Source organism: Pyxicephalus adspersus, chromosome 10 (genome assembly GCF_032062135.1).
Source record: "Pyxicephalus adspersus chromosome 10, UCB_Pads_2.0, whole genome shotgun sequence".
In the NCBI taxonomy this organism is placed as follows: domain Eukaryota; kingdom Metazoa; phylum Chordata; class Amphibia; order Anura; family Pyxicephalidae; genus Pyxicephalus; species Pyxicephalus adspersus.
Window position 1 is genome coordinate 31403078 of NC_092867.1, and position 15623 is coordinate 31418700.

The 15623-nt window shown below is 41.1% G+C and overlaps 1 protein-coding gene across 5 annotated transcripts in view; it reads left to right on the forward strand.

Moving 5' to 3' along the window:
- MYPN (myopalladin) overlaps positions 1-15623 on the forward strand; it is an 86762-nt gene that overhangs the window by 39888 nt on the left and 31251 nt on the right. Inside the window, exon 5 of one of the 5 annotated variants that reach the window (XM_072423147.1) lies at positions 5617-5708. The exons of the other annotated variants lie outside the window; for them this stretch is intronic. The gene's annotated coding sequence lies outside the window, so the exon portion shown is untranslated. The remainder of the gene's footprint in view (positions 1-5616; positions 5709-15623) is intronic. 5 annotated transcript variants of the gene reach the window in all.

Genomic DNA, 15623 nt, shown 5'->3' on the forward strand with positions numbered 1-15623 from the left:
GTACAAAAAGAAAAATACATTTGTCGCTTTTAGGGGTGTTTTAATTTGCGTTTTATTTATTTAGTTCAGCTTAAAATATGTCAGACAGAGAAGTGCCAGGCCATGCACAGAGGAGTGGAAGAGGCCTAAATGTTTCTGGCGCAGGAAGAGGTCACAGCAGAGTAAGGGGGCGTGTCAGCAGGAGTCCTGAGCTCCCGTTGTCATCTAGCGGTAGTGTCTTGACCAGCAACCCAACGGTTCTTGATTGGTTATCCACCTTATTCCAAGTGACATGAGACACCCCCAGTCAACAGTCGGTGGGTTTGTCAGACACAACCCTTAGTTGGCATGGCCCGGGAGCAGGCCCTGTGCCCTCACCTGTCCTCAACCTGCCTCTGTCCTTTGCTGTTCCCTCAGCCACAGAAGTATTGTATGCTGTGGGCTCAGCTCCACTATACAGTGAGGACGAGCTAGTAGAGGACAGTCAGCAGCTACTGACCAGCCAAGATCTGGAGGAGACATCCGCCGCTTCCTTCGCTAGGTGGGCAAGTAGTGATGAGGAAAGTGGCGCGGGAGGTGGTGTTGCGAGCAGTCAGGCTCCTGACCCAGAGACTGTTGAGGAGGACATCAGTGACATGCAGACCCTACTCGGTGATGATGAAGCCGATCGCACTTGGGAGCCGGGTGAAGAAGGGGCTTCATCATCAACAGGAGAAGAGGGTGGCAGCTTGCCCGTGAGGCAGCGGCTGAACCAGCAAGGTGGTAGCATGGCTGGGAGTCAGCAGGGTGGCAGCAGTGGGAGGTCGGGAGCCAAACGTGCCCGGGTTAGACCACCTGCTTCGCAGCAGCCTACCTGCCAGGGAAGTAGTGGTGCAGGCCTTCAGGAAGGCAGTGGCGGTAGCGGTCAGTGCGGAGTGTTGGGGGGAAAATCCTCTACTCGGCGTTGTGGCGGTTTTTTGTTAAGCAGCTGGAGGAGGTTAACATGGTCATATGTAGAATATGTGGGCAGAAGGTGAAGCGTGGCCAGGGTGCCAATGCTGGCACCACCGCCCTGCATCAACATATGCAACGTCACCATAAAGTGGCCTGGGAGAACCGTGGCTCCGATGTGGTGGTCCAGCCTGCCGCAGCATCCGCTGCATCAGCCAGTGGCACGCACCAGGTTTCAGGCAGTCAAGGTTGCCAAGAGACAACAGTATGCGTGCACTCATCCAACGGCGCAGAGGCTGAATGTGCTGCTGTCCAAGTTGCTGGTGCTGCAGTCCCTCCATTTCCAAGTGGTGGACTCTGCACCTTTCAGAGAACTGATGGCTTGTGCCGAGCCTAGGTGGAGAGTTCCAAGCTGGTATTTATTTGCGAAAAAGGCAGTACCAGCCCTGCACGAATATGTAGAACAGAAGGTGGGCCAGTCCTTGAGCCTGTAGGTGTCTGCCAAAGTGCATGGCAGCCCGGACGCGTGGAGCTGTAACTACGGTCTAGGACAATACATGTCCTTTACAGCCCACTGGGTGAATGTGGTTCCTGCACAGCCACACCAGCAACTTGGCCAGGTGACACTTCTTCTTCCTCCACGTTCTCACGCCACTGGTTCTGCAACGACGTCCGCCTCTGCCTCCTGAGCCTCCGCTACAGGACAATTCACAGTGCCCCTCCAGCATACCACATGTGCAGGGCACGGCGGTGTCGCGCTGTTCTGCACCTCAAAAACGGAACAATGGTGACCGACAACGGGAAGAACATGGTGTCGGCCCTGCGTCAAGGAAGGCTGAACTATGCGCCATGCATGGCACACGTGTTCAATCTGGTTGTCAAGCCGTTCCTGAAGTCTTCCACCCATCTGCAAGACATCATAAAATTGGCCAGGAAACTTTGCATGCACTTCAGCCATTGGTACACCGCAAAGCACACCTTCCTTGAGCTGCAGCAGCAGAATGGCTTCCCCCAACATAGGCTGATATGCGACGTTTCCACCCGTTGGAATTCCACCCTCCATATGTTGGACCGACTTTACGAACACAGAAAGGCCATCAGCGAATTCTTGATGATCCAAGCGGATAGGAGTACTCCCATGTGAAACTTCGATGTCAGCCAGTGGCAGCTAATGCGTGACACCTGCTGTCTGCTCAGGCCCTTTGAGGAGGCCACGTTATTTGTCAGTCGCCAGGACTACGGGATGAACAACGTCATTCCACTGCTTCCTGTCCTGGAACAGATGCTGGTAAATCTGGCTGGAGAGGGGACTGGAGACATTGCACCTAGATCTCACGGCCTCATGCGCCCTGTGGGGGCTGAACTGGAGGAGGAGGACATTGGAGCACAGGCAATGTATAGGGAAATGGGTGGTTTTTCTACTCAGGTGACAGGAGAGGAGGAACAGGAGCAGCCAGAGGAGCAAGAGGGAGATGAGGAAGACGAGGCAGAGGACCCAGACACACTGTGGCAGTGTGCAGTGGAGATGGAGGCCCTCCAAGTCACTTGCACAAATGGCCCGCTGCATGCTCACTTGCTTGAGTAGTGACAGCGGAATTGTCACCATTCGGCAGAGGGATGACTTCCGTTTCTCCACCTTGTTGAACCCTCGCTATCGGTCCAAAATGGGGGCCTTTTTTACACCCAATGAGAGGGAGGACAAACTGAACTACTACAGAGACATCCTATGTAGTCAGTTGGCCGCTGCCTATCTGCGCCATCGTCCATCCTCTCGCAGGTCTGACCGGGGGGGGCCTCTGCACTCACGTTCCACTGCCATGGCTGCTGGGGAGGGGTGTGGTGGTAGGAGCAGTACCAGCTCCATCAGCAGCAGTCTGAGTCTAGAGTCGCTGATGAGCAGCTTTCTTTACCCGCATAATGAAGAAACTACTCACCAGCAGCTAGACATAGAGCAGAACCTGAACCAGCAGGTGGTGGCATACTTGGAGTGCACCCTGCCAGCCATCATTAAAGATCCGCTGGACTCCTGGGCAGCCAAACTGGATTTGTGGCGCAACTGGCCAAGCTTGCCCTGGAAAAGCTGTCCTGCCCAGCCAGTAGTGTGGCATAAAGGCGGGTGTTTAGTGAGGCGGGGGCCATAGTTACCTCAAGAAGAACTCACCTGTCCACCCGAAATGTGGAGAGAATGACCTTTGTCAAGATAAATCAGGCGTGGATTTGTCAGGATTTCCACCCACCAATGCCTGATGCATCTGATTGGATGATCCATGCCTCTTCACCCAAACCCTGACAAAAGAGACCGGTTTCTTCTGGCTACCTGCCTCAGCTACTACTCTGATGCTGCCACCCGCCTGGTGCCACACATCAGATGCCAAGTGCTCCTTCTTTCACCCACCTTCGTCAGTGGGTACTGATATTGCCACCCACCGCCCCACTCTGTCACCGGGTGACTTTGTGGTCTCCTGATGCTGTTGCTGCTATCTCCACAGTATGTCACCTTGCCACTCTGTGGTCTCCTGATGCTGCTGCTGCGATCTCCACACTATGTCACCTTGCCACTCTGTGGTCTCCTGATGCTGCTGCTGCCATCTCCACACTATGTCACCTTGCCACTCTGTGGTATCCTCCTGATGCTGCTGCTGCCGCCCCCTCCAGACTCTGTCATTGTGCCACTCTGTAGCCTCCTGATGCTGTCGCCAACTCCAGACTCTGTCATTGTGCAACTCTGTGGTCTCCGCCTGATGCTGCTGCTGCCGCCCTCTCCAGACTCTGTCATTGTGCCACTCTAGCCTCCTGATGCTGTCGCCAACTCCACACTTGGTCATTGTGCCACTCTGTGGCCGCCTGATTCTGCTGCCACCTCCACACTCTGTCATTGTGCCACTCTGTGGACTTCTCAAGGTGTTCTCCCACCCTCTCCACTCCATGATTGGGCCAATTTTTTTTCCTTTTTGGCCTGGATGACATCACTATTTTTTTGACCCTTCTTCTGATCTGTCAGAACAAAGGAAAAAAGAGACGCACAACAGATCCTGTCTGGGTAGCAGCTGTAAGGCCTGTATGGTCCCATCAGAATTGGCTTATGATTTGGTAGCCAAAAGCAGGAGTGGGTACAAAACACAGAAGACATGCAAATATTCCATTCATGTGTCATCTCTGTTTAAGATCCACTCCTGTTTTTTTTTGGCATTGGCAGTACTGATGGATTATTGAGAAAATGCTAACCGAGTGAAGGCATATGCTCCACAGACAGGATCCGTTTTTTGTGGGTTATTGTTCTGACGGATCAGAGGAAGGGCAAAATAATCTGTGACATCAACACAAACTTACTGCTGACACCCTCTCCACTCTGTCGGAGGGGCTCTACTTGTATAAGCGGTTAATAGAACAGGTTCTGTAGACATCTAAGTGGAATCAGCTGACGAGGGTGTAAAAAGAGTGCGCTTCTTCTTGACGCTAATATGGGCCTGTAAGAGTTCATACTTGAGTTATTTGGTCAGTTTTGGCCCCATGACTGCCCAAATAAGTGAACTGTGCAGTGATTCTAATAGCGACGCCTGTCATCTGCAAGTCATACTGACAGTGTTATTTCACTACCACAGCAGACTTCCTACGCTTGTTACTGCAAGGCACAGTGTTCTACACCACTATCAAGGCTCTCTGAAGGCCAAAAATAGAAGTTTTTTAACGTGATTCGCCCGCGAATAAATTCGGATCGAAGCGAATCTTCTCAAAAAATTCCACAAACCGGCCGAATCGAATTTTTGAGAAATTCGCTCATCTCTAATCGTAACCTTCATTGGAAAAAGCTCAACCTTGCTCTAGTTGTTCTGATTCCAAGTAAAGCAAAACAAATTTATAAGTTACATTGTGGTTAATTCATGTTAAAATCTGGGCTGAAAAAAAACTTTTTTTTAATACAGGATTCATGTAAATTTGTTCTGAAATGTGCTTGTTTGTTTGTTGTAAAATAGACGAGTTATTGCGGTTCTCTTTCCTTGTTCAGGGTGACTGGGGTTGTATCTGTAACCTACAGTGGGTGGACATGCTGGCATCTCCCTCAAATTTACTCTCTGCACAGACTAATTACAGCACAGGGACGTCACCGCTATTTTACAAGGCATTATAATAGTTTGCAAAAGCAATTGGTACATTGCAATTGGATTTCATCTTAACAATGAATAATAACATGGTTCATTATTTGAGAATGCAATATTATTTCCCCTGTCATGTGATTTTACTTAGGGATTGGCTGTTAGATCCAAACACAGTCTAATGGGAGGGGATCACATGCTCACCTTTACATGAAAGCGCTAGATATTTGCAGCAGTTGCAACAAAGGCAGAACTGGTTAAGAACTACTGAAAAGAATGTGCAGGGGGAAATAAATATTTTGTCTCTGTCACTCTGATAAATCTTAACCTAGACAATATTTCAAGTGATAGTGTTATTCTTCTATTCTGGGATCAGTCATTTTCACTTTTATAGTTGCTTATTGCTTTACAGCTGATTGTGCATTCTCATTTGTCCAATCAGCCACTGAAAAAAAAACATACTGTGCACAACAAAAAACAGCACAGAACAAGTAACTAGTCCACAGTTTGCCTGTAGTCTTCCTGCACCAGTTTTTTTCCTTAATATTGTCTTGTTCAACACTGTGTCATTGTCACTTAGATAGTGAAGTTGTACTTTGCCTTCTTTTGTCAGAGCTGACTCCTTTTTGATGTCAGGTGGTGCAGGAAGTACAAATCCACAGAATGATGTAGAAAAAAGGAGATCCGTGCACTGCATGTCTTCAGGTACAACTTCCATTCCAGCAGAAAGAACAGCACCACAGTAGGGATATGACAAAATCTCACGCTATGTATTTTAAAGTGACGCTATAAGATGCAGTCAATCACATGTGAGGACATAGGCTGCCGTTTTGTAGGATGAAATTAAAGCAAAGGGTATATTTTTAGGAATATTGCTTAGGCTAAACTAACTTTCTTTGAGTACAGAAACCCATAAGTCTGTTTTGGAGTTTGGACAAACTTTAGTATAGGTTAAACCTGCCAAAGTTGGTAGACATTTCAATTATTATTGCTTTATCATAATTTTCGTAGGTAGTACAAGAATGACTGGTCATTTAATGACTTAAGTAGTGCTTAAGCTATCACAAAGTTCACATACAATACTTTTACAGAGACAGTCTCCGAGACTGTTTTCTAATGCTAAGAATAATTATTTAATTCTTCAAATGCACATTTGAATTTGTACAATGTGCATTGGTGGTTATTAGAAAGAGAAGAAGCTTCTAATGAATGCACCTTTATTTGAGTGGACAGTGTTAATCCTGTTACATTAGTGGTCAGTGTAAATACCCCCATTAAATTGGTAGCTAAGGTCATACCCCTGTTACTTTAGTGTTCAGCTGTAAATACCCTATAATAATAGTCATGTTAAATGCCTAATTTCATTAGTACTCAATGCAAATGCCCCTTTTACATTGGTGAGTAATAGGGTTGTGACCCTTTTTATCAGTGGCATTGGAGATGATACTCTTTACTTTGGGTCAGAAAAGAATTCCCTCTTTCATTGGTAATCAGTAAATTACACTCATACATTTGTGGCTAGTAGGGAGGGAAAGAGGCTCAGTGATGAAGTGCCACCCCTACATTGCTAGCCATTGAAGAAATTTCCTCTTACAGTGATGGTGTACAAACCAGCCTAGAGAAACAATGCATGGCAAAATGTTTAGGTTATTTTTACAGACCTCATCAAAAAAATGCTAATTGATCCTAGTTGCTTCCTGTGTCTACCTCTATCGCCAATACTCTTGAATCACAGTCTCATAACCTGCATGCAACAAATGAAAATTAGAATTAAGATAAAATTTCTCAAGTCTATACAAAGTAATTATTTAAGGCAAATCAAGACCAGCAATGACAGCCTACATGTAGCACTAATGACCAGTGTCCTTGAAATCACTTGCTTCTAATACAAGGAATGCATCTGCGTGTTTAAAAGTTGGTCGTCTGGAACTTAAACCATGCACTACAAAGAACCAGGGGAAAAGTTGTCCGTGTTGAATTTGTAACAACTGATGCATCTGTCTGTCTTTTCCAACAAATGTTTAGACTTGCCAACTGCACAAATGAAACTGTCTTGAAAAAGTATTAGCCTGTAGTGTTCTTATAATCATGGAAGCATTGTGTTGGTCTTGTTAAAATTGTTTATACTTAAAAAAGTATTTTTTTCTATATATTTCTATTATTTCTATATATTATTTTATATATATATTTTTTTATAGTTAGCATTAGGGATCAAATACTGTACATTCTTGGATGGAAAATATGAAAACAAAAATGTAAAAAATATTATAATATGTTTGTCTGGGCAAAAAATATGTAGTACATTTCTGCATTACAGTCACTTTGTCAATGTTTTCTCATTTTAGGGGACCCTGTCAGTAATTTCAAAATGCCAAAAAAACGAAAATGTGCTTTTCCCACTGCTGATCACAGCTCTATTTATTAGATATTGGCTACTGATGTCTTTTGCAGCAATTTACACCTCCAGGGGAGTCAATCTGCTTGTCCCATGCAGCCTATGTTGGTCCTTCTTATGAAATCCACTACTAGAGACAGCAGACTTTGAGGCCAGCAGGTGGGACTGGTAATACCTGCAGAGGAGATTGACACTTCTGAAGTGTCGGTTTCCAAATGGACATCGGAGGATGATTTCCTTGATCACAGTGGCATTTGGCGGTGGGGGTTGCAGAAAAGGTAAATTACAGTGGAAATTGAAGGAAAGGAACGAACATTCTAATTCTTTTCAGTACATTTTTTGGGCAGATTTAAAATACATTAAAAAACTCTTTTGCTTCTGGTACAGAAAATATGCCTTGACATCCTGGTAGAAATCCATTGATTTCTAAATCCTAACTTGCAGCTGTTTGCTGATAATGTTGCTGCTGCTACATGGAAGTCCCAAGAAGTGTTGTCAGCCCTTCCTTTTTTACTTCTTTTTTTTTTTTTTGCCCTTCGAATCTTGTCGTCCTTCCTGATGTTGGAGACTGGTGGGAAGGTTTGTAAAACAGCTACAAGATCTTATTGCTGCCAAAGAAAACAATGTCATTTGTTGGCAAGAGTTGTATTTACCTTTCTATGATACTCCATTATATCTACTGATATTTTTATTGAACACATGATTTAAAAGTCACATTTTTAAAAACCTCAAAGTCAAACATTTTCATTGTGTTTTTATTTAAGTATATCTCATTAATCTGTAGAAACTGTTTGACTGCATTTCAAATATGATGGAAAAGTCAACAATTTTTTGAGGTGGACATACTTTTTCATATGGCTGTAAATCTCTGCTAAATGTGTTTATTAGCTCACAGATAGAATATAATTCCTTTTTTGAATATGATAACAATTTTTTGACTCTTTATGGCAAATGTGTGTTACTTGTGATGCTGGCACGAATGACATCATTGGATCTGTGTGAGCGACCTATAAACAAAATGTCATTAATCAGATGCTCAGTGCTTTCCAGGACTTATGCCAGACAACAGCCTCCTTACATAGGACCTCTAGTCAGATATGTAATTTTTTTCCTTAATACTAGGCTACACTGTGATCACTTCCCTTTAATAGTCAGTGACATGGTTCCAGGGAGTCAATGTAATTTGAAATATGTTGCTGTTCCTACCTTTATCTGTGCTAGGACTGCAAATGTCATTGAGTGACTGTAACACTAGAGAGATGGCACCTGTTATATGTGAACTAATTAAAGATTTTCTGCTGGAAGGAAAGACTCTGAATACCTCAAGCCTGGCAACAGCAAATGGGTAGTGAGCGTGACATTATCTTAGCATGTCAAAAGGTAAACATTTGTCTTTTCTCATTTCACAGTGACTTCAATTCTGATGTAAAATACTATATAAAAGAAGAACATTTTGTTGATGACAAGCCCTTCTCTAAGCTGTTTTTTTTTTACAATCCATTTACAGCCTGGGTGAGGCCCAGGACAACCCGGACTCAAACAGCGTGCGGTATATAATGCTGACCATCCAAATGTGGGCACCTAGTGTCAAAAAAATAACTGTGGGAGCATTAAAGTTAAATATTGCCTCAATATGTAATATTTTATCATGTATTTTAGCTTTAGATTTGTTTTGGGCTCAACGCCGGTTAAATAGCATTCATTTAATTTTTATGTTTTGAGGTTGATTGATATCACCCCTTTCACAGCCAATGTTTAGCATACAGAATGTCAATTTGCATTTTTCATAAAGAATGATTACATCATTTACAGTTATCTACATTTTACCAACCAAATACCAACTAACCTAAATTTACACATTTGCCAGGTGGACTGTTTGAAAAGATAACTAACAAAAGCATAGAAAGGATGGCTGTCTGGAAAACTGAAAACCTTGTCTCCACTTTAGGGACATTAGGGTGGCCTAAATATGGCGTCAACTTGACATCTCTAGAAAAGATCACAGAGCTTTAGTCCAAGGCAAGTCAGTGTGTGGTCTTTTGTGATAAGTCTACTGTGACAGCCAGTGACAGTCTATGCTAAATATAAATAAGACTTAATGCTAGTGATCTCCTCCATTTTCTTTTCAGAGAAATTCTACTCTGGGGGATTTAGGCTCATTAGTAACAAGTGTTTCTTAGAGAATATTTAGTGCAGCATCAAAATTGTGTGTTGCTGTAATGTTTAACTAATAAAGAAATAGAAATTATACAGAGTTAGAGCCCAACCCAGCCAAGAGAAATGTTAAATATTCAGTAATTTTTAAATTGTTTTCTGTTTCTTGGAAGTTTATAATTGACATCCTGTCTAGTTCATCACCTAGGAAGTAAAGATACTTCCTGAGCCATTAAAAACCTGACTCCCTTCTCCATTTTTCTTCATTCTATCTTTTTTCTCCCTTGATTTTATTGGGTTATGGGGTAAATGTTTAAACTAGAAACGATCCCAAAACTTTTATTAATATATAATAAATAACGTTTTGGTCAGTTTTATGTGAAAAAGTAGGAATGTCGGCATATATAATAGATACATGTTTTGCCTTTCTTCCCTTCTGTGTTAGAAACACATTATTAGCATCTTCCTCACTGAAAATAGGCAACCATTTTGTGGTACTCCACGTTAGCTTAATGTAATTCTTGTAAATTGGACGTTCAAAAAACAAAAATGAACAAATTGTATTCTTCATCCATATTATTTAGTAATTTACCTGTCAGATACAGTTGCACTATTGCAGATGCAGAAGCAGGTTCACTATTAAAATATTATTAATATTATTTTTACACAGTATTTATATAGCACGGACATATTACGCAGCAATGTACAAAGTCCATAGTCATTTCACTAGTTGACCCTCAATGGGGCTCACAATCTAATGTCCCTACCATAGTCATATCTCTTTAATACAGTCTAAGTTCAATTTTGGGGGAAAGCCAATTACCTGTGAGCATGTTTTTGGAATGTGAGATGAAACCGGAGTACCCGGAGGAAACCCATGCAAACGGGGAGAACCTGCAAACTCCATGCATATAATGTTCTGGCCAAGATTCAAACCTGGAACCTAGCACTGCAAAGGTCAGAGTGCTAACCACTAAGCCACCATAACAGGAAAGTACATGTTTGGGCAGAAGATGGCAGCTTACACTAAACGACTGTGTGCCCCTTCGACTCTATCATACTGTTTTCATACAGCTGCACCTCCTGACACCAAGTGCTGTTCCCCAGCTTTAGCCTATGGTTAGCCCTGCCACAGCATGAATGGCTGGAGAATTCAGAGGCAAGGCTCACAACCTGTCTCCTAAGCTGCATCTTTCAGCAACAACCTAAATATGGCGCCAGCTCCAGTGACATATGCATTTGTCAAGATCCCCAGTGGAGTAGCAGAGATCACAATCTCTGATCGCATCTGTACAGAGTCCAGCTGAAAGAAGAGGCAAATTTCTTCAGGCATCCACACAAAAGGACGGGACGAGTGATCTTCCCCCCGCTTTATCTGACCATGAGGGCAATTTTGTACATGCTTTAGGGAAGTAAGATGAGGAATCTTGTCCTGGTAAGGCATTTGATGTTGATATGTCAGAAATAGGGACTTAGCCATTAGGAGAATCCCTGCCCAGCTTCAACCAGCCCCCCAATGTATTGAGAGGAAACTATTTTGATTGCTCAGTGTGCAGATCTCCTGCAAAGATAAATTAAGCTACTGGCAAACTCTCTGTGGATTTAAAGCGGGATTCTCAAGCACTGATCTACTGGCTAGATTGTATTTAGTAAAACATGGATGGTCTTTAGAGTAGATCAAAACTCCTCTCATATCTCTAATTTAAAATTCCAATGAGCCGAAAGCCAGCACTGAAGATCTTGAGAATCCTTTCAAGAGATACATTTTTAGGATTAGTGGTCTTCCTGAATCTGTCAAAAATCTTGACATGGTTACCAAAAACTTTTTTAAATCCCGGGATTTGGACAGTGATGATTTGTACCTGGAGAATAACCTCATTCATAGAGCTTTAATCACTCCCAAAGATGGGTCACCACCAAATGTTATTGGTAAACTCCTCCTTACAAAACAAAAGAGACAGTTATGAAGGCCACCACAGTCCCCAAAGACCTACAAATTGCAGGTTTTCATGTCCAGAGATTTGGTGACATCTCTCTTCCATCAATACAAAAAAGGAGAATTCTTAAACCGCTATGCCTATCACTTATCTTCTAAAACATAAAATACAACTGGGTCTAACCTTTATAAACTCATATTTTGGTTTCTAAGATACGCATAATGTATCTTTAACTCCTCAGTCAAGTGCAAAAGGGGCTTTTCAACTAAATCTTAACCACTGGAGCTGAAATGTCAACTAGGTTAGACATAGAATTTTTACATGGGGGGACAAACCTGGGAAGCTCTGAGCTAATAAACCAAATCCTAAACTAAGGCTCCACAACTCTAAAATGTTGACAGGGGATATTACACAATCTCCAAGATCTTGCTTAACATATCACTGATCTAAATCAGTTATATGTTACATGGTTCCTGAAAGAATACCTACATTTAATCCATAAACTTCTATGATTGCAAGACTGTTGTCTGAGCGGGGTGATGGGTGGTTTTGCCCCTATGTATGTATGATTTTGGATGAGAACCTACAATGTAATTTTTGTAGTTACCCAGTTCAGTCTCCTTAAAACATCTGAAGAGACCTAATTCAGTAAGATTGATATACCTTCAACCAAAAATCTTATACTTTTGATTAGTTACACAAAGTCTGACAGACAATGGCACTCTGCTCTCTGCTGTGAAGTTTGTTGTCAGTCACTGTTTGCATTGCTGTTGTATTTCCCCTTATGTGCTAAAATCATAAGTTTCTATCTTAAATGCTGTTTGCTATGTAATTGGGGGTTGCTCTTTCCCTCCCTTAATTTGTTGATAGTTAGTCATGTGTGGTGGAACTGAAGAGGATATTTCTTTTTTTTTCATTTTTTATTTCAGTATCTTCATCTTGTCATGTCAGTTGTCCTCTTTGGCATTTTGAAACTCTGGAGCCTTCCAAATATTGTACAACTTAAAGCATCTTTACTGATAAAGTCAAGATGAGCTTCTTCTTGTTTGTGTGTTTGTGCCTGTAATTTATTAGGGTTAGGGTTATTAAATGCTTTTATGACATATGGCTAGAAATAACTAGTAATTTGCAATTGAGTATGAAATATTGTGTTGTATATTTAAATATAAAATATAATATATATTGAGTCTTAGCCTAAAGGGGCTCTGGTCCCTGAGATGCCCGTATGACCACACAGAACATTCAAGTCTAAGTAAACTCTAACAAAAAATTCTTATTTGTTTATTTTTGTTTTTAATATAACCTTAAACATTTTTTGTGTTATCTGTTAAAGCAAAAGAATACCTGTTGATCATTGGCAAAATTTCAGGTGCGGAGAGTGGAAGGGCTTGTAAAAGACAAATGGCTAGGGCTGACACAACTCTCTGCATAAAAAAAATTGTCTACCTCTATCTCTTGTTTTATTTGTTTTTACTTTTGCCATAATATACTCTTAAAGGGGTCAACTTACATTTTGAAGTGATTTTCCCAAAAGTTCTGTGATTATTCGATGCAATATAAAAAAGTTTTCCAGGGCAAATCTTTTAATCCCTGTGAGACAGCTGCCTTTACAGGCTGAGAAAAGGATTTTTAAAGAAAATGTATTTGTCTGTTGCTGGTCTATCAGTCTGAAAGTGATATATTTTTATCTGGTATGTGGACCCTTTCACTTTAATTTATTGAATCATTGGGCCTGATTTATTGAGGCTCTCCACGACTTAGAAAGGATAAGCTTTCATCAGTGAATCTGGGTGATCCAGAAAACTTGGTATGGATCTGGTCCATGATTAAAAACATTTGGTAGCAAATTACTTTTAAGAAATCTATTCCAGGTTTGCTGGATCACCAATGAAAGTGTATCCCCACAAATCTTAGGGAGCATTAATAAATCAGGCCCAATATTCCCTAGACATTAACTTTGTATAAACATCCAACTTTCATAAACTTGCTAGCTGAACAATTAGGCAGCTAGCAGTTTTTAAATAGGGGTTCAGAATTGGCAAAACATTTCTTGTCTTAATTCTATTTAAAACATACTCATGTATTCAGCTTATTATTCTGTAAAGAGTAAGGTGTTATGATACAACCCCTCATTTTGCTTAGTTTGACATGAAAACAGTATAATGAGTATTGACATAATTTTAAGTATTTAAACCCAATTACAAAACTCAATTGGATGTGATATCAGCAGCCCCTGGGGACTCAGTCGAGCACTTAATTAAGTGATACCTTATAGTATTTCCCATTGCTTACATCACAGCAGCTACAAAAGAGGTTATTTATTTGGTACGTGTCCATCTTCCAATTTGGTCCCTGTGTTGTCTTCCAGTAATATAGACCTCCAAGTGGTCATTTCAAGACACATTACTCAAGCGTGGTTTACTGCTGTCACCGTTAGGAAACCCTCTTTGATTAACAACATGGTGATAAATCTCTGAATTTATGTGCTCTAAAAATATCTAATGCCTGCGCAATGGAACTATAAAATCAAACCACAATGTTAATTATGAAAAACAAAAAATGTCAGACAGCATTTAAACTGATACCCAGTATTTCTCAATTTATACTACAATGTAATATAGTCAGTTATCATTTTATTTTTTCAAATATCTTATATTTATTTTTAGATTTAATGTTTTTGGTGCACATATAGAAAATAGTGTATCTCCTGAGTGACATAATGAAATGGTTATTCAAAGTGATAAGTATCTAGACCTCCTTTAAATCATTGTGGATGACATTTTTAGATCTGTAAGATTTCTGCACAGCAAGAAATAAAGTCTGATGTTCTAGTAGCAGTTTGTAGAAGGTAATTTAATCCTCTTCCTTGTCACTAGCAAATGGAAGAAAGAAAATGTTTGCATGCTGATCATATCTGTACACAAGCTGCCAAAACCAATCATCTACATAGGGCCCATCTATCCTAATGAGTTATGTGTCATCTAATGTTAAAACTTACAGTGCAACCTTATGTACATGACTTATGTCTTTGTACACTGGAGACACAGAATGTGAGCAGTTGCTTAGACAGCATGCTTATTGAAACTTTAACTGGTCTGGTATATTAAAGCTCACCGTCACTGGAGAAGGTAGACTATCATGGGTGAATATGTGTGATACAAAAAATTTGGGATACAGTCACCAATTAAGAAGCTTTTCATTAAAAAGATGACATAATAAATCAAAATTTAGTACTCTTCACCCACTTACACCTCAAACTCATGTACCACTGAGTTTCCCTGTGATCTATATCAAAGCATCTGAATCAATGTTAAGTGTAATTTAAGGGGATGTTTCTGGTTGCACTTCAGCTTGCTAAAGTAGACAGAAATACTAAATATTTAAGAAACCTAAAAATGTTAAATATTGTTTAAAGAATATGTATACTTAAAGCCTAATTTATTTTTTAGTTTAAATCAGCACATTACATTCCAGGTGTAATACATACTTGCCAAACACTGTATGATGGGTGCATGACCTAGTAAAGGATTCTCTTGATACCAATCATTTACTTGGATTACTGTTGTGCCCCCTTCAACCAGCATAGGCAAGAATCAGCTGGGAGCATTTAAAAACAAGCACCAGTAATGGTAGCACCCCCCACTCTTTACAATACCAAATGGAAGAGTCATGTTAATATAACTAAGTGAAGTAATGGTCACATTGGCTGGTGTATGTTTGGTAGCACCCCTGGCTGAATTTAATGTAACATAAAAGGGCCTTCCTGATAAATATTTAATTAATATATATATCCAACAAAAATTGATTGGGAATGCCTTATTCATACTTTTATGTAACTACCGTATTTTTCGGACCATTACACGCTCCGGACTATAAGACGCACCAGGTTTTCTGCACGGGAAAACAAGAAAAAAAAAATTCATTTGATTTCCGATACAGGTAAGTAAAAAAATATGCATTCGGACCATAAGACGCACCCTGATTTTCCCCCCACTTTAGGGGGAAAAAAAGTGTGTCTTATGGTCCGAAAAATACGGTAACTTCTTTTAAACATCTTGGGCCTTTATGAAAGCTCTCCACGACTACAGAAGATAAACTGCCATGGGAGAACCTGGGTGATCCAGCAAACGTAGA